Source organism: Furipterus horrens, unplaced genomic scaffold, assembly GCF_987537825.1.
Source record: "Furipterus horrens unplaced genomic scaffold, mFurHor1.1.pri manual_scaffold_12, whole genome shotgun sequence".
NCBI classification, from domain to species: domain Eukaryota; kingdom Metazoa; phylum Chordata; class Mammalia; order Chiroptera; family Furipteridae; genus Furipterus; species Furipterus horrens.
In genome coordinates, this window is record NW_028327182.1 from 85,365,080 (window position 1) to 85,379,917 (window position 14,838).

The 14,838-nt window shown below is 38.3% G+C and overlaps 1 non-coding gene across 1 annotated transcript; it reads right to left on the bottom strand.

The window, feature by feature from the left end:
* Window positions 1-10,877: 10,877 nt before the first annotated feature.
* LOC149996536 (U6 spliceosomal RNA) lies at window positions 10,878-10,984 on the bottom strand. Its single transcript, XR_016507580.1, has one exon. It is a non-coding gene; the product is annotated as a U6 spliceosomal RNA (small nuclear RNA).
* Window positions 10,985-14,838: the final 3,854 nt, after the last annotated feature.

Consider the following 14,838-nt stretch of genomic DNA (forward strand, 5'->3'; position numbering starts at 1 on the left):
ACCCAACTGGTCCAGTGAAATATTGCTGTGGGGAAAGCAGCCTCTGAACAGGATGTTATGTTATCATGTTTTTTATGCCTTTATTTAAACTGTTTTCCTGAAGGATTAGTCATATGTTGGGAAGTGAAGAAATTTTCCTTCTACCTTCCTACCTTATTCTGGCTGGTTAAAGAATCAAAGTCACACTAGGTAGATTAGCAGGAGAAAAAATAATACTTTTCTATGTGCGGAGGTCTCATAGATAGGGTACTAAGACGTGGCCAGAACAGACAGCTTTTATACCTTTTAGACAAACGAATAGACAAACAAACAACACAAATTTGTGAGGAATCCATAAGACAAAGAAACTTAGGCTTGGGTACTTAATTAGTGAAGGATCTAAGCAGACTTTGTTTACATAGTCTTCTCAGCCCAGAATTCCCTGTCTCTGGGGTAAGGATGTCTCTTTACTTCGTGGTGTATAGGGGACATTTATTTCCTGCTTTCAGGAGAAACAGACACTCTGGCTATTTTTCAAGTCACTTTAATTCAAAATAATCAACATGCCATGTGGCAAATTTTGGGGTGGCCTGTCCTGAACCCCATTACATTTCTATAATGATACGTGAGATGAGTTTAGGTCGTTCAGAGATCAATGTTTTTTATCCACATAGAAATGTATTTTCATGTGTACTAAAAAATATTATGTGTACTTAAAAAATTAAAAAAGGAGCATGTCAAAATGAGTGAATTTACAGAAATTTATGCTCTGTAAGATAGCATAAAATTAAAAAATAATAATAATTAAATTAAAAAGTGAGTCAGTTTACATAAAAACATTAAATAAACAGCAGTACAGGTACTATGAGAATATTTCAAAAAAATTATGAAGTTGATATAAGAATGACTGAAAATTAGGAATCATTAATTTAAGCAGCAAGAGAAAATGAACGTTCAGGTCAGAGCATGTCATGGATTATCTAAGTTATTCCTGGTGGTGGCTTCCATGCATACGTCACCTTTGAAATGGGAAGGAATTAAAGCTGACTCAATTCAATTCCCTAGATGACCACTTAATTAGTGGGCACTTCCCCGGATGATTCAGTTGCTAAAAGCCAATTAATTGCATGATCACCTAACCAACTAACCAAGTAAATGCTGGGAGACAAGCATCTTACATCAGGTGTTTTGGTGTTTTGCGGTGCGAAGCAGAGCAAAGGTAGGGAAAAGAACTAGAGAAGAATGTAAGTGTCACTGAAGTGAGGCTCACTGTCTCCCATCACACAGGAGAGAAGAGCTCTTGTATCTGAAATTGGAAACACAATTGAGATTTACATTCAGCTGAGCGGGACTTAGAAGTTCACTATGATGTGACTGCGGCGACACTGAGAAGTTAAAATTAAGAAATAAAAGAGCCCTCAGCAGTGTAACAGTTGATCACAGTGAATTATGTTTGCTGAAACGGCCTATAGTGAATTAGCAGCTTGACAAACAGGCTTTTCACAAAACAGATTTGCTTTAGAGCAGGGGTCCCCAGCCACAGGGCCGCGGACGGTACTGGTCCATGGCCTGTTAGGAAGCGGGCCACATAGCATTACCGCCTGAAGCCCCCCTCCTGCTCCCCACCACCCCCTGGTGGAAAAATTGTCTTCCACAAAATGAGTCTCTGGTGCCAAAAAGGTTGCAGGCCACTACTTTAAAGTAATCGTCACCTCCCTTAGGGCAAAGTGGAATTCTTTTTTTTTTTCTTTTTCCAGTGAGTCTTTCTATCTTTTCTACACTGCTAACTTCAGGAACAAGTCGTGTTAAGGTGTGTCTGGGTAGAGTCTCTTTTTCTCACATTTTCACTTAGAGCACAAAACCTCAACTTCAAGTATCCATTGAGTTCAGCTTATTCAAATATCTACCTACAAATAGGAATGACGAATACAAGACCTACTCATCTACCTCTGAGCAGATAACTTTTAAATGGGATTTAATAAAAACAAATAATCAACTGAAAAAGGACTAATTCACACTATATACCACAAATTATATACACTAAGTATAGAGTTAAATTAATAATGCCATTAAGTAGTATTTAATATACAGTGAGAATTATAATATCGATTTATATGCTTTTTTTCCCAAAAAGTGTTGACTTCTTGACTTCCTTCCTTGATGTGACTAGTACAATTGTTTCTGTTCTAGCCTGGTCAGAATTCTCACCTTATATTGCGCCTCCAAGTTCATTGTTCCTTTTATATATCTTCTGTGTGATCATAGTCCTAGGTTGTTTTGTACTGAGGTTGTCCCTCTCATATAGTAAAGGTAGAAAACAGTCTCTTGTATTATACATGTTCAAAGTGCTGGCTTTAGAAACAGTCTTCACCAGCTGTGTTTAAAGGAGTTGCTTTCTTCCAAGCATCCCCGTTAAATGCCTGCCACATAATGGGAAAGTCTCTTTTCTTTGTCATGCGACCTTACAGTTCTCCCTCTGACCCAAACTTCTGTATTCTGCTTTATTATGGCAATTGAAACATTTAAAACTTAGCAATTTCAAGCAGGAAGAGTAATTTATGGGCAGATATGAACCCTGTACTGTTCTAAGTCGATTCATACCATGACACATAAGGTCAAACATCATTAAATTCTCTGTTTGGCAGCAGAAATTCAAAGTTTTCTTGTTTAACCATTTCATACTCACTGTTCTATGGGCTGAATTAGCATTATGGGGCACAGAGCATGTGCAGAATTGATTTTAAAAACTTCCCAATGTATTACTTAAATACAATGCCATGTTTGTCTCTAAAAATTTGATCCCTCTAAGAGATACCTCATGTTTAATTTAGCCAGTCAGTGCAGCCAGAATAGAACCAGCTGTGGACATAGAAAACTAGGGGGCACAGAAAACTATGGCTTTTAGAGTGTAAAGTATATCCCATTCCCCAAAATTTCCTCCTGAAATTCTATAATGAGAGACATTTCAATCATTGCTTTAAATTTGAGAACTAAATTATTTCTGTAAAAGATTATATATTATGCTCCCAAAGGTTAAAATCTGAACTGGGCTTAGTGAACACATACCTTAAAGAGAGACAGTCCTCTGGTAGGTGGAGTAAGAGTGGGGAAATGTGCCTGGGTGTCTGTGCGGAGCGATCAGGAACTGAGAAGCCAACTGATGGCGGTGGGGGCAGGGGACTGCAGACAGGATCATCTCGTTTCCAGCACTCTAAGGGCTGCCTAACACCAAACAATAGCTTTTGACAGTAGCAATAAAGCTTACAGAGAATCTCCATATCTGCAATGGTACTGACAATAGACCTCTGCAGTGATGGATATGTTTTTCTATCTGCTCTATCCAATATGGTAGCCACTAGCCACATGTAGCTATTGAGCACTTAACCGTGGCAAGTGCAACTGAGGAAGTGAATTTTTAATTAAGAAATGTTAAATATAAATAACCACACCTGGCTAGTGGCTACTGTATTAGACAGCCCAGGTCTAGACCACATTCCATTTGATAACTCTGCTATGCATTGCCAAGACCCAACAAAACTCGAACCCTTTAGTTTCTGCCTTCTTTATTTTCTTTATTGAAAGAATATTTCTAAGTGAGATAGGTCAAATTAGTATTACTACTATTACTATACCCATATACAGCTAATTTTTTAACAATACACGTTTGAACTGCATGGATCCACTTATACATGCATCTTTTTCAATAAATGTTATAAATATATTTTCTCTTCCTTATGATTCTCTTAACAACATTCTCTTTCTATAGCTTACTTTAAGGATACAGTATGCAATACATATACCACAAACTATGTGTTAATCAAGTGTTTATGTTATAAGGCTTCTAGCCAACAGGCTATTAGTAGGTAAGTTTATTTTATTTTTTTTATTTTTTCACATGTAAGCATCTTTATTTATTTATTTATTTATTTATTTATTTTTATTGTTGTTCTATTATGGTAGGTAAGTTTTGGGGGAGACAAGGTATACACGAAATTTTGCCTAGGTGTGGGAGGGGTTAGCACTCCTAACCCCCTTGTTCAAGGGTCAGCTATATCAAATACCTACTAAGTACTAAGTACATTTATTAATATTTTAATTATAACAACAGACTTTCAAGATAAATATTAATTTTTTAACAAATAAAGAAACAGGTTCAGAGAGGTCAGGAAGACAGTAATGGACAATGCTGAAATTTAAGTCTAGAGCTGCCTGACTTTGAAGTCTATATACTTCCTACTACATCACACTAAATGTACCCAACATATAAAATATTTTTAAAGTATCTGTGTCTGTTTGTTGAGATCAAACCATTATTACATTGTATTAGCATGAATAATAACATTTTCTCTCGCTCCATCATCCTCTTTACCTATTTCTCTATTTGACACAGTTAAAGAGAGTGACTGTTGTCTAGAGTAGAACTGATTCTCTTAGGAAACACAAATAGGACTAGTGTTCTTATAAAAGAGACCTCACTGAGGTCCTTAGCCCCTTCCACCACGTGAGGACACAGGGAGAAGGAGCCAGCTGTGAAGTGAGAAGAGGGCTCTCACCAGAACATGGTCATACTGGTCCGTGGATCTTGGACTTCCAGCTTGCAGAACTGTGAGAAATAAATTTGGGTTGTTTCTCAGCTACCCAGTCTGTGGCATTTTGTTACACCACAGCCTGAACAGTATAGGAGCCACGCTACTGAAGAGCTAGGGTTTTTCAAAGGGAGTCGGCTGTTAAGTCATGAACACACAGCTGGCAGCAAGCTCAATGCAAGACTGACTCATTGCTGAGCAAGAGAGCCGCTTCGTTAGCATCAGGGACAATGAGATCTTGGGTGGCGTGGGCGAGGAGTCGGGCCAAGAGACGCCTCAGTTCAGTCTTTAAAAATGGCGAAACCACTTGATCCCATAATCTTCTTGAGAAGAAATAATGGCGTTAGAAATGAACACTGACATCTTTTCTGTGGCTGGCTGAAATAAGGTAGGGGTGCTAGGGCCCGTACCTGTCCGCGAATGGAAATGGAGGGGGGAATTGGGGCTTGGCAAGCAGCAAGGAGGACAGTAACCTAATTCTCCCTGCCTTCTCTTCCTCTACCTAAAGGCACAATTGGAGTTACCTAGAGATTATCATCCTGGTCAGTCTAGGGACACTGTTTGAAACATAGTTGTTTGGTGCCACCTTTTCTCCTTGTGAGAACCAAATGCTACAGTGTCTTAGGCATCATCGATTTGCCCCCAGGAAAATTGCAGAGTATTCCCTCTGTATTTGCTCCAGAGATGGGGAAGACCATGAGTACAAAAGGCCACACACTTCCTACAGTGCATGATAAAATGTCACCCATTATCTCTGCCAATGACGGGCATGCTTTGGAAAACTCACATGACTCGATATTCTACTTAGTCCCTTTCCACAAGTATCGGATGCATTTCCCCGGTCACGTGTGTAAAAGTTGCAACAATTGCGCATAAGTGTTTAGCTTGTTTTCTTTATGTGAAAGGGGCTTTGGCCACTGAGAGGGGTCAGGATGGGGAGTAAAAGGGTAGGTGAGAGATATCTTGGCTCTTACTGTTTAAAAGTAAACAGTAAAACCTGCTTTGCTCATTCCCACCTTAGTTTCCCATAGTCTTTGCATATGCCTGAATCTCCCTCATAGCTCTTGAAAATCATCAGGTTTTAGTTTCTTTTTAGAACTGTTAATTGGGCTAGAGTTACAGAACACTGTGGCCACCTGACAAAAAACCAATCTCATATAATTATAAGAAGAGCAGCAAAACCAGCACAGCATTTTAAGGAAATGCCTGGACAAGGTTATAGATACTTTCTACAATAAAGAACGAAGTTTTTTTATTCTCTCTGGGGGCATAATATGCCCAGGAGGTGGCCAAGATACCATTGAACAATGAGAAAGAACATTGCAAAGGCCTTTCCAGAGGCATGCTATCTTAAAGATTATGTTCTTAGATGGAGATAAATCTAACAATCGGAATAGTGTTTTCTCAGATCTAATTTAAAAAGTGTTCGCTCCTGGAACTCTCTTACTTGTTCCTTTGCTTATAATTACATAGAAAATTTGTTTTCCGTTATCTGTGATGCATGATGGGCTGAGGGAGTGACCTGCCTTTGCTTAAACAGGCATTGGTTGGGTAAATCAATGCGTGGTTTTAGAAAGTTATCAGAGGTGAGAAGAGTAGGTAATTGAAGCTTCCAGAATCAAGAAAATTTACAAGAAAAGCTCATTTTTATAAATGGTATTTTCTTATATAACCCCCTGGAAGACACCCAGTTCTTACTTCGAAGAGCTCTTATGAGTCAATTTGTCATTTTATATTTTCTAGAGTTTGCAATAAATTGGAAGAAGTGAATTCTCCTACTGAACTTCAATGATAAACTAAATTCACTTGATTTTATACTTTAGTTCCTTGAGGGAAACCATTATATCTCTTTCTTCTCCTTACTTAACCCACTCCCAAGTTTCTTACATGTATCATACTAAGTGCCCAGTAAGTACTTGTAAAATTAAATTGAATTTTGAAATGTTTTCTTTCTTTTGGATATGGAACTAAAAAAAAAAAACGTCAGAAATTTTTGCCAGTGTCCCCCCCATCAACCCTCCCAACTGGTCTCCTCACCTCCTCCTCTGCCTGCCTGTCCCTCTTCTTTCCATTCCAGCTCCTCCCTCCTCTTCTCACCCTCCCTTTCCTTCCCTTTCCCCTCTTTCATGGAGATTCCAACCAAGAAATCTATACTCACAAAGAACAAAAACCAACAGAAAAGCAAGCTGCCAGTTTATTAATAGCTGGGCAAGGAGTCAATAATCCCAGTGCAAGACAGAGTTATAGAACAAGGCGTAAGCAAGAAAGTGTGAGGAAAGCTTCTTGTTTCCCTGTCCCCGAGTCTAAGATCATCAGGAATCCACTTTGCATCCAAAACACAACAAGAAGGATATATAAGAAGTTCTTACTGCAAGACAGCAGGCCCCATCAGGGTCCTCAGCCAGAAGCACGAACCAACCCTGTTGACACAGGAAACAGCAGCAGAGTCATTCATATGGGCTTGTCCTTCCACCCACAGCCTAGGGAGAGTCTCATGTTCTCTCCAACCAGGAAACCATTGGTTCTACTTTGGACAGGAGCTAGTGGAGGACTGGGATGGGCAGGAAGGAAGTGCTTGCTTCCCTCATGGACAGAGATGGGAAGTGGGAAGCAAGGACTAAAGGTTCCCAGGCAGGGAAGCATAGGCATAGAATTGGAAAGTGAGTTTAGAATTCTATTTGATCTCTATTCTCCAGAGGAAGCCGGGTCCTAGAGCAGAGACTTTGCCCTGGGCACAATTCAATACATGAATTGTCAGCATCAGACTTCTGCATGACTCCCACGTAGCTTCAAGTTCTCCATTTTATCTCCCTTTACTCACCTAGCTGCCACCAAATTAAGTTCCTTAAATAGCCTCTCTACTTCATGTTTTTGATTACTTTATTTCCTCCCATTACTCTGTTACGGACTTACATATTTTTTAAGATCTAACCCGGATATCACTTTCAGAAGACAGTTTGCAATTGCCCAAACCAGAAATAGTCAAGCCCGCATTGGTGCACCCGAAGTACATCTTACAGAGCAAGTATCTAGCAGCCCGAGTCTCAAAGCTTGCTGCCCAGCTTTTTAGCCTTGACTTTGAGCAAGTCAATTATCTCTTTCTTTTACTTGGTTTCCTTATATGTCATATAAGGAGTTGTCATGCCATAGTAAGTTGCATCAAGTAAATTATAATATAATGCCTGGCACATAGTAGGTCACCGAAAAAAGGAGCTTACTATTACTGCTTGTGGTCATATTTTATCACTGGTTACAAAATATGGTAAATTATAGTTATTGGTGGACCTGAGTTACCTCCTCCTGCTGGATAACTCACTTGCCACAGCAGCAACATAACTGTCCATTTTTTTTGTCCTCCTGTCCCCATCCCAGTGTCCTGAACAATGTACACAAACAAGATACCTCTGATGAGTGGAATAGACTTAAATGTGCCTGAGTAGACTTGACTCTTTATATCAGTTCATATCATACTAAATCATTAATTGCGATTTACCTAGAAAGGTCATCATATAAACAACTAATCAGTATTGTAGAACACTACACGTATTAATCGATTCAAAATATCAGATGACGTCACTTCATTTTTTTTTTTTATATATCAAATGTGTTTTTAAAAACAGTGCTGCTTCATTTGAATAAAGTATTATATAAGCTATTAATTATATCTCCAAACTTTTGCTTAGCCATTGCCAGAAGTTCAGGCCTTGCCAATTTTTTTCCTCCACTGGCTAAGAATTATTTTCTTTACATTTAACCTAATTTTTCTATTATAGAACACTTTCCTCATCGAGGTAGTGTAACAGACTCAACAAACAAGTGGAGTTTGTTGACATGTCATTCATAATGGAGGTGACCCTGATTCTTCATAGACCATATCCTGTGCCTTTTGGCTTTAGGAGGGCAGGCTTATTCCACATCCGGTTTGGAATCACATCTGAACACCGCTGAGGAGTAGACAGACCCCTTTTATAACTGTCTATTAGTTTCAACCACATGCCATTTAGGCTCATTTTGGAAAGAATAAAATTAGAAACATTGTGAGTCTAGGAAGTTTGCATTACATGATGTCTACTCCATCTTGAAAGGCAGGGATTTTTTTCAGGGTCCGGAAGTAACCAAACGGGCTCCTTTGTTCCAGGGATGCACTTCTGCAAGTGCGCTTCCAACCTCAACAGGCTGGGGCACCCGGCTGGCCTGCCAAACACCCGCCCAAAGACGGTTCCTGAACCTTCCGCTGCTGGCGAAGTGTTGACAGGCTCTGGAGCAGAAAAACCAAGCCGTTCATAGGAATATAGAGCTCAGACAGTCTGAAATCAACTTACTCAGATTTCCCAGACCGTCCTGCACTCCATTTCTCTGTTCCAAACAATCCAAGTACAGATATTTTTTTAAACCTTCCTCTAGTAAAGCACCTTCCTTCTTCCCTCCCACCAGAAAAAAATACAGAAGTTTTAAGGCTCTCTAAGCCAAACGGAGTCCTCCCTCCCAGCTCTCTCTCAGCTCCCCAGAGGCCCCGGCTTCCTGTGGTGGGGGCTGGGAGGGCGGCCTGGGGTCCTCTCTCAGCTCCTAGGTGCTTTCCTGTCTCCTGGGGCTTCACAGGGAAACACATGGAACTAAGTATCCTCCTTACAAAAGGAGTGGGAACCCCTGCAGTCCATGGATCTTTCCTATTTTATTTTCTTCTAAAAAGCCTTTGATTTTCTAAAAACACATATAATATAAGCCTGTTCTGATGGTTTTAGGGACCTCAGTGCCTCAGTGCACAAAATATTAATGCTAGATAATCAAGCTCTGAGTCTGCACATTTAAAAATCAATGAGATATCAATTATACCGCAATAAAGTTGGGGGAAAAAGTTGAGAGAGAGACAGATAGACACAGAGGATCCTAGCTGCCTTAATACTGATTTTCCTCTTCTTCTATGATAATAAAAACCCTTGACATTTAACTGAGGTACCTAACCACCTGGAACAGAGACTTCCTCTCTCAAGTTCCCCAGCAGCTAAAAGAGGACATGTAATTAAATTCTGGCCAAAGCGTTGTAAGAAGAAGCTCTCAACGTACTTTGCAGAGCATGTCCCCGAGGTCCAGGGCCTGCCCATTCTTCAGCCCTTCCTCAGTCCTGCTGCCTGACCAGGCACGAGGTGCCAAAGGCAACATGCAGGAAGACACGAATGAAGCATTAGTTTCAGGAAACCTCACTTGCTGGGAGTGTGAGGGGGAAATTGAGCACTGTGTTCTTGTGGTCATTTTGTATCCTTTTCCTTCAAGGGTTCCCCAAAATTACATAGGCCCTGCCACCCTCAACACACCCCTCATTGTCCGTAATTCAGCTGGTAACCTCTTCATGTGTGCCTCCACCAGGAAGCCAATCCTATACATAGCGCAGGAAATAGTTCAAAGCTTCGCTTGCATTAGGTAAACTTGAGTGTACTTGGTGAGATTCAAGGATTTCGGCCTATTATTTCTCAGAGTATATTCCTAGGTATTAATGACTGGTATAAGAAAAAGGAGTCTTATGATCAAGTAATTTGGAGAAATACAGTATTAGCTGAAACATTATTGTCTATGTTTTTAACTATAATATCCCTGAGATGATGTAGTATGCATGTGTGAGCAGAGCGTCTCCCAGAGGAAGAGAATGCTGTGTTTCCTAAATTACTGGACTACCTCCTTTTCAAGGAGTAGGTCATGGGCTAGTTTTCTGTGGAGCGTGATTGGAAATACTCAGCAAATCTCAGCAGGAAATATTTTTAGGCCATTTGTTAGGGGAAACTATGTGTTTTATTTGTATAACATAAGTGGAACAAGGTGATCTTTCTTCCTCATTTTAAAATTGCTCCCAATCATATATCTTTTTGAATAAATAAAAATAAATTACTTATAGTGTGCATTTTTTTTGATATACAGAATCTTTTAAAACATGGGAGACAGATTTTAAAGAAAGGATTGTTTTTTAAAGTGTATTTTATTGATTATGCTATTACAGTTGTTCCAATTTTCCTCTTTGGTCCCCCTCTACTGGTTCCTCCCTTCCCTTCCCCAGTCCCCCCTCCCTTAGTTCATGTCCATGGGTCATGCGTATAAGTTCTTTGACTTCTCCATTTCCTATACTGGACTTTACATTTCCCTGCATATTTTGTACCTACCAGTTATGCTTCTTGATCCCTGTACCTTTTCCCTCATTCTCCCCCTTCCCCCTTCCCACTGACAGCCCTCCATATGGTCTCCAGATCCATGGCTCTGTTCCTGTTCTAGTTGTTTGCTTAGTTTGTTTTTGGTTGTTGTTGTTTTTATTTTTTAGATTTATTTAAAAATATGGAGTGCTGCAGGAATTTGCGTGTCATCCTTACGCAAGAGCCAGGCTCATCTTCTCTGTATAGTTCCAATTTTAGTATATGTGCTGCCGAAGCGAGTACAGAAAGGATTGTTGATAGTTAAATGTTGAGAAAAGGGTAGATCATAGGGGGAATACTGATCATACGACTCCCTTTAATGGCCATTGCAAAACAAGGCAGTCTTCCAAATGCTTTGTTCTATTTCTACTTAATCCCAAATGCCTTTTAAATATGACCTTCTAAAATTTCCTGTACAATATACCACTGTTTAAAATGTTGTTGGCTGATTGACTTCTTTCACATTCCCGAGTGTCCTGTATCATTTTAATGATTACTTGAAGTATGACTTTGTTCTCAGCGCTATGAGTAAACAGAGCCAAAACACTACAGAGAATAATTCATATATTAAAAACAAAACAAAACCTCAGCCAGGACAGAATGCTTTCACAATCCAATACTTAAAGACAAAATCTGGGAGGGCAGAATCACTATTCCTGTTGCTGAAAGATCTCACACCCCTGCTCAGAATATTCTACACAGGGAGCCAGAACTGCTCTGGTGCATTTGTTGAAGAAATCTGCCCTTGTTTACGGTATCCTAAGCCCACATCGTTTTCCCATGCTCCCTGGATCCCTGAGGATGTCAAGAGAAATTACATTCCTGACTCTTCCTTGACGATCTCTATCACCTCTCCTCAACTTTAATTTAATATAATCTTACTTATCGTACATTTTTCCCTAGAGCAGAATAGATCTTCATAACAGAGCATTTTTCACTGTCAGGGAAGGATGCTCCCTGGGAAGGGCGGGAATATGTTTCCCTTTCATCCAGAGACTTAACGATAAGCAGCTCCTCATCTTAATTCTTTCTCATAACTTGTCTTAAAATCCGCTCATTTCTCTGAAAGGCGGGGACAATGCGTAACATTCTTCGTTGGGGGGTATGTGCAATGAGAACAATCACTACCTAGGTGATTTTTTTGAATGTAAACCTTCTTATGAACTATAATAACATACATGCATACCAGCATTAAAGGCATAGCGCAGTGACATTATATGCCGTGAACTCACTCTTGGGGCCACAACTATGAAAAGAAATTGAGTTTTGGCAGAACTCCAGAAGCCTCTCCAAGGCCACCTTCCAGTTACTCTGCACCTTACTCCACCCCAGAAAAGAACCATTTTTTTATGACTTTTAGTGCCATAGATAATTTGGCCTTTTTAAACAAGACAGGCAAATGGAATCAGACAGTATGTACTCTTTGTACCTGGGTTACCATTCTGTTTGCTGAGGCTGCTGAAGCAGTGATTTATTCATTTTTATTACTGACTCATACTCTGTGATATAAAAATGCAACAACTTATTTTTCCATTCTATCTTCGATGGACTTTTGGGTTGTTTCTAATATTTGACTAATAAGAATACTGCTGCAATGAAAATTACTGTGCATGTCTTTTAGAGAACACGTACATACTTCCAAGGATATCAAGAAGTGTAACTTTTGGGCCATAAACAATGGTGCTGGCACAGACTTGTACAGGCTTATAAGAACCCACTGTTAAATCTTCAGGAAATTTGCAACCTAGTTGTTAAACATAGCGATTATTAAAAGTTGCTGGATAAATTTACAGTTAAATTGTTTTAAAGTAACAGTAGCAAAATCTCAAAACCCTTCATTTCCTAATTGTTTTACTACATTTTGTTCTTATCTGTGCTCTCAAGCTTATTTGCATTTCTTATATCTGTGTGGTAGAACGACTATACGATGGTGTGCTACTGTGCCTCTCAACTCTGCATTCAGAAACATCATGTTGATAGCATTATGTTGGTTGTGATGGTAGTATTTACACCACAAACATTGGCAATCATTAAAAAAATCAAGATATGCTTTAGTGTTTTATTGATTATTGAGACAAGTAAGATGGAGAAAGTGTTAATAATGCAAATGAATATAAAATTGTATCACACTGATAGCCATTATATTGTAAATAGCATTCACAAATTGAGAAAATATTTTTCAAATATTTGAAAACTATTATCTAATTTAGCAAAGAATTGTTCACATAGCTGGCAAATGAATAAAGTTCCAAAATACATCTTTTGGTTTTATTTTTGTCTTTTTTGTTAATATAAACAACAATACCATTCAAAATTTATGTTGAAATTACACTTGGAGAGTGTTAAACATTTATCAGCAAACTGCTGGTCAGAGGTATAATCAGTTTTAGCAGAGAGGGCTAGTTTTCCAATTTACACTCCCATCAGCAGTATGTATAATATATGAGAGTATTAGTATTAGTTGGTCCTGGTGTAAACTAATATTTTGTTGTAAGTCCTTTTTATTTTCCTTTAATTTTAGTCATTTTTGTTTCATCTGTAGTGCTATCATATATGTTTTTTTGTTTGCATTTCCCTAATGATTAATGATGTTGATTACCTTGTTGAATGTTTGTTAGCCATTTGGATATGACACATTTTCTTATTGAGTTGTCTGTGTTTTTCTTATTGCTTTATAGGAGTTTCTACTATATTCATTAGACATACATTTTATATCTCATGTCATATCTTCTATATAACTTTGTCAAATATACATCTGTCCATTTGTAGCTTGACTTACCTTCTCTTAATGGTGTCATAATTTTGGATCATAATTTTAGTGTAGTTCCATTTATCAGTCTTTCTCTTTATGGTTTTGGTGTACCATTAAAAATATTTGCTTACCACAAGGTCATGATGATAGTCTCTTATGTTATCTTCTAAAAAGCTTTATTATTCTTTCATATTTAAATCTACAGTGTCTCTGGAATCAATTTTTGTATATTGAGATGTGTGAGATGAGGGTCAAAATTAATTTTTTCTACATAGATATCCAAATACCATCTGATTTTTCCGTATAGATATCCATATACCATTTGTTGAAAAGACTGTCTTATCTTATTGCAGTGTAGAGTAACTGTTGTCATAAATCAAACTGTATATGCATGTGTCTTTTTCTGCACTCCTTATTCTGTTTCATGTGCCAAGACCACAATGTTTAAAATGAGTCTTGATATAAGGTTCTGTAAGTCCTCTAACTTTGTTTATCCTCAAGATTGTCTTGGTTATTCTTGGCTCTTTGTGTTTTCATAAAAATTCAGAATCAATTATTTCTCAACATAAGGGAGGGAGCCAAGGGGAGGAGAGGTCATAAACATAATATGTAGGTTGATTGTCTCTGATTTTCTTTTCTAATGCTGCAGATAACTGACAACACAATGTAGCACCATGGGAATTAATCACAAAATAAAATCACAAATCCTGCAAAAGATGTTTTGATAGAAGAGATCTTGGGAAATTGCTTGAATCATATACATATCCATTGATAATGAGAATCGGAGAGAGTAAGAGCCGTTGACAGTTGAAGAAGAGAAAGTCAATGATGGCACAATATTATTTCTATACGGGAGTCTTAAAAGTGACCCATGAAATATTGATGGGGTCTTAGAAATTTTAAGCAAAATAATTTTCTTTATAACCACCTTGCACAAATAGGCATAAGATGCAAATTGTATAATCACACCATCCTACATTTTCATCAGAAAAGCAATGTTCCAAAAACCTGTAATAAATACTTCCTTTATTCTTTGTTCATTTGAAGAATTGACACACAGAGGCAATAAAAACCAAAATTTTCTTAAATATAAGATAAGATAACTTTATATTCATTATTCCTCTGGTTGTTGTTCAATATTAAATGTTAAGAAAAAAATTTTCACTATTTACTATAAAATTTCAGTCTTCCCTTTAACATGATTCCCTGCGATTGATGTTTTCCCATTCCAAACTAGCCTGCCTCGAGTTGCTCTTTCCCAGAGCCTCTCTTACCAGGCTAAATGATTGCAAAATGTGGCTTAGGGCATTTTAAAGTATTTGCTTCCCTCCTTCCTCTAAGTAAT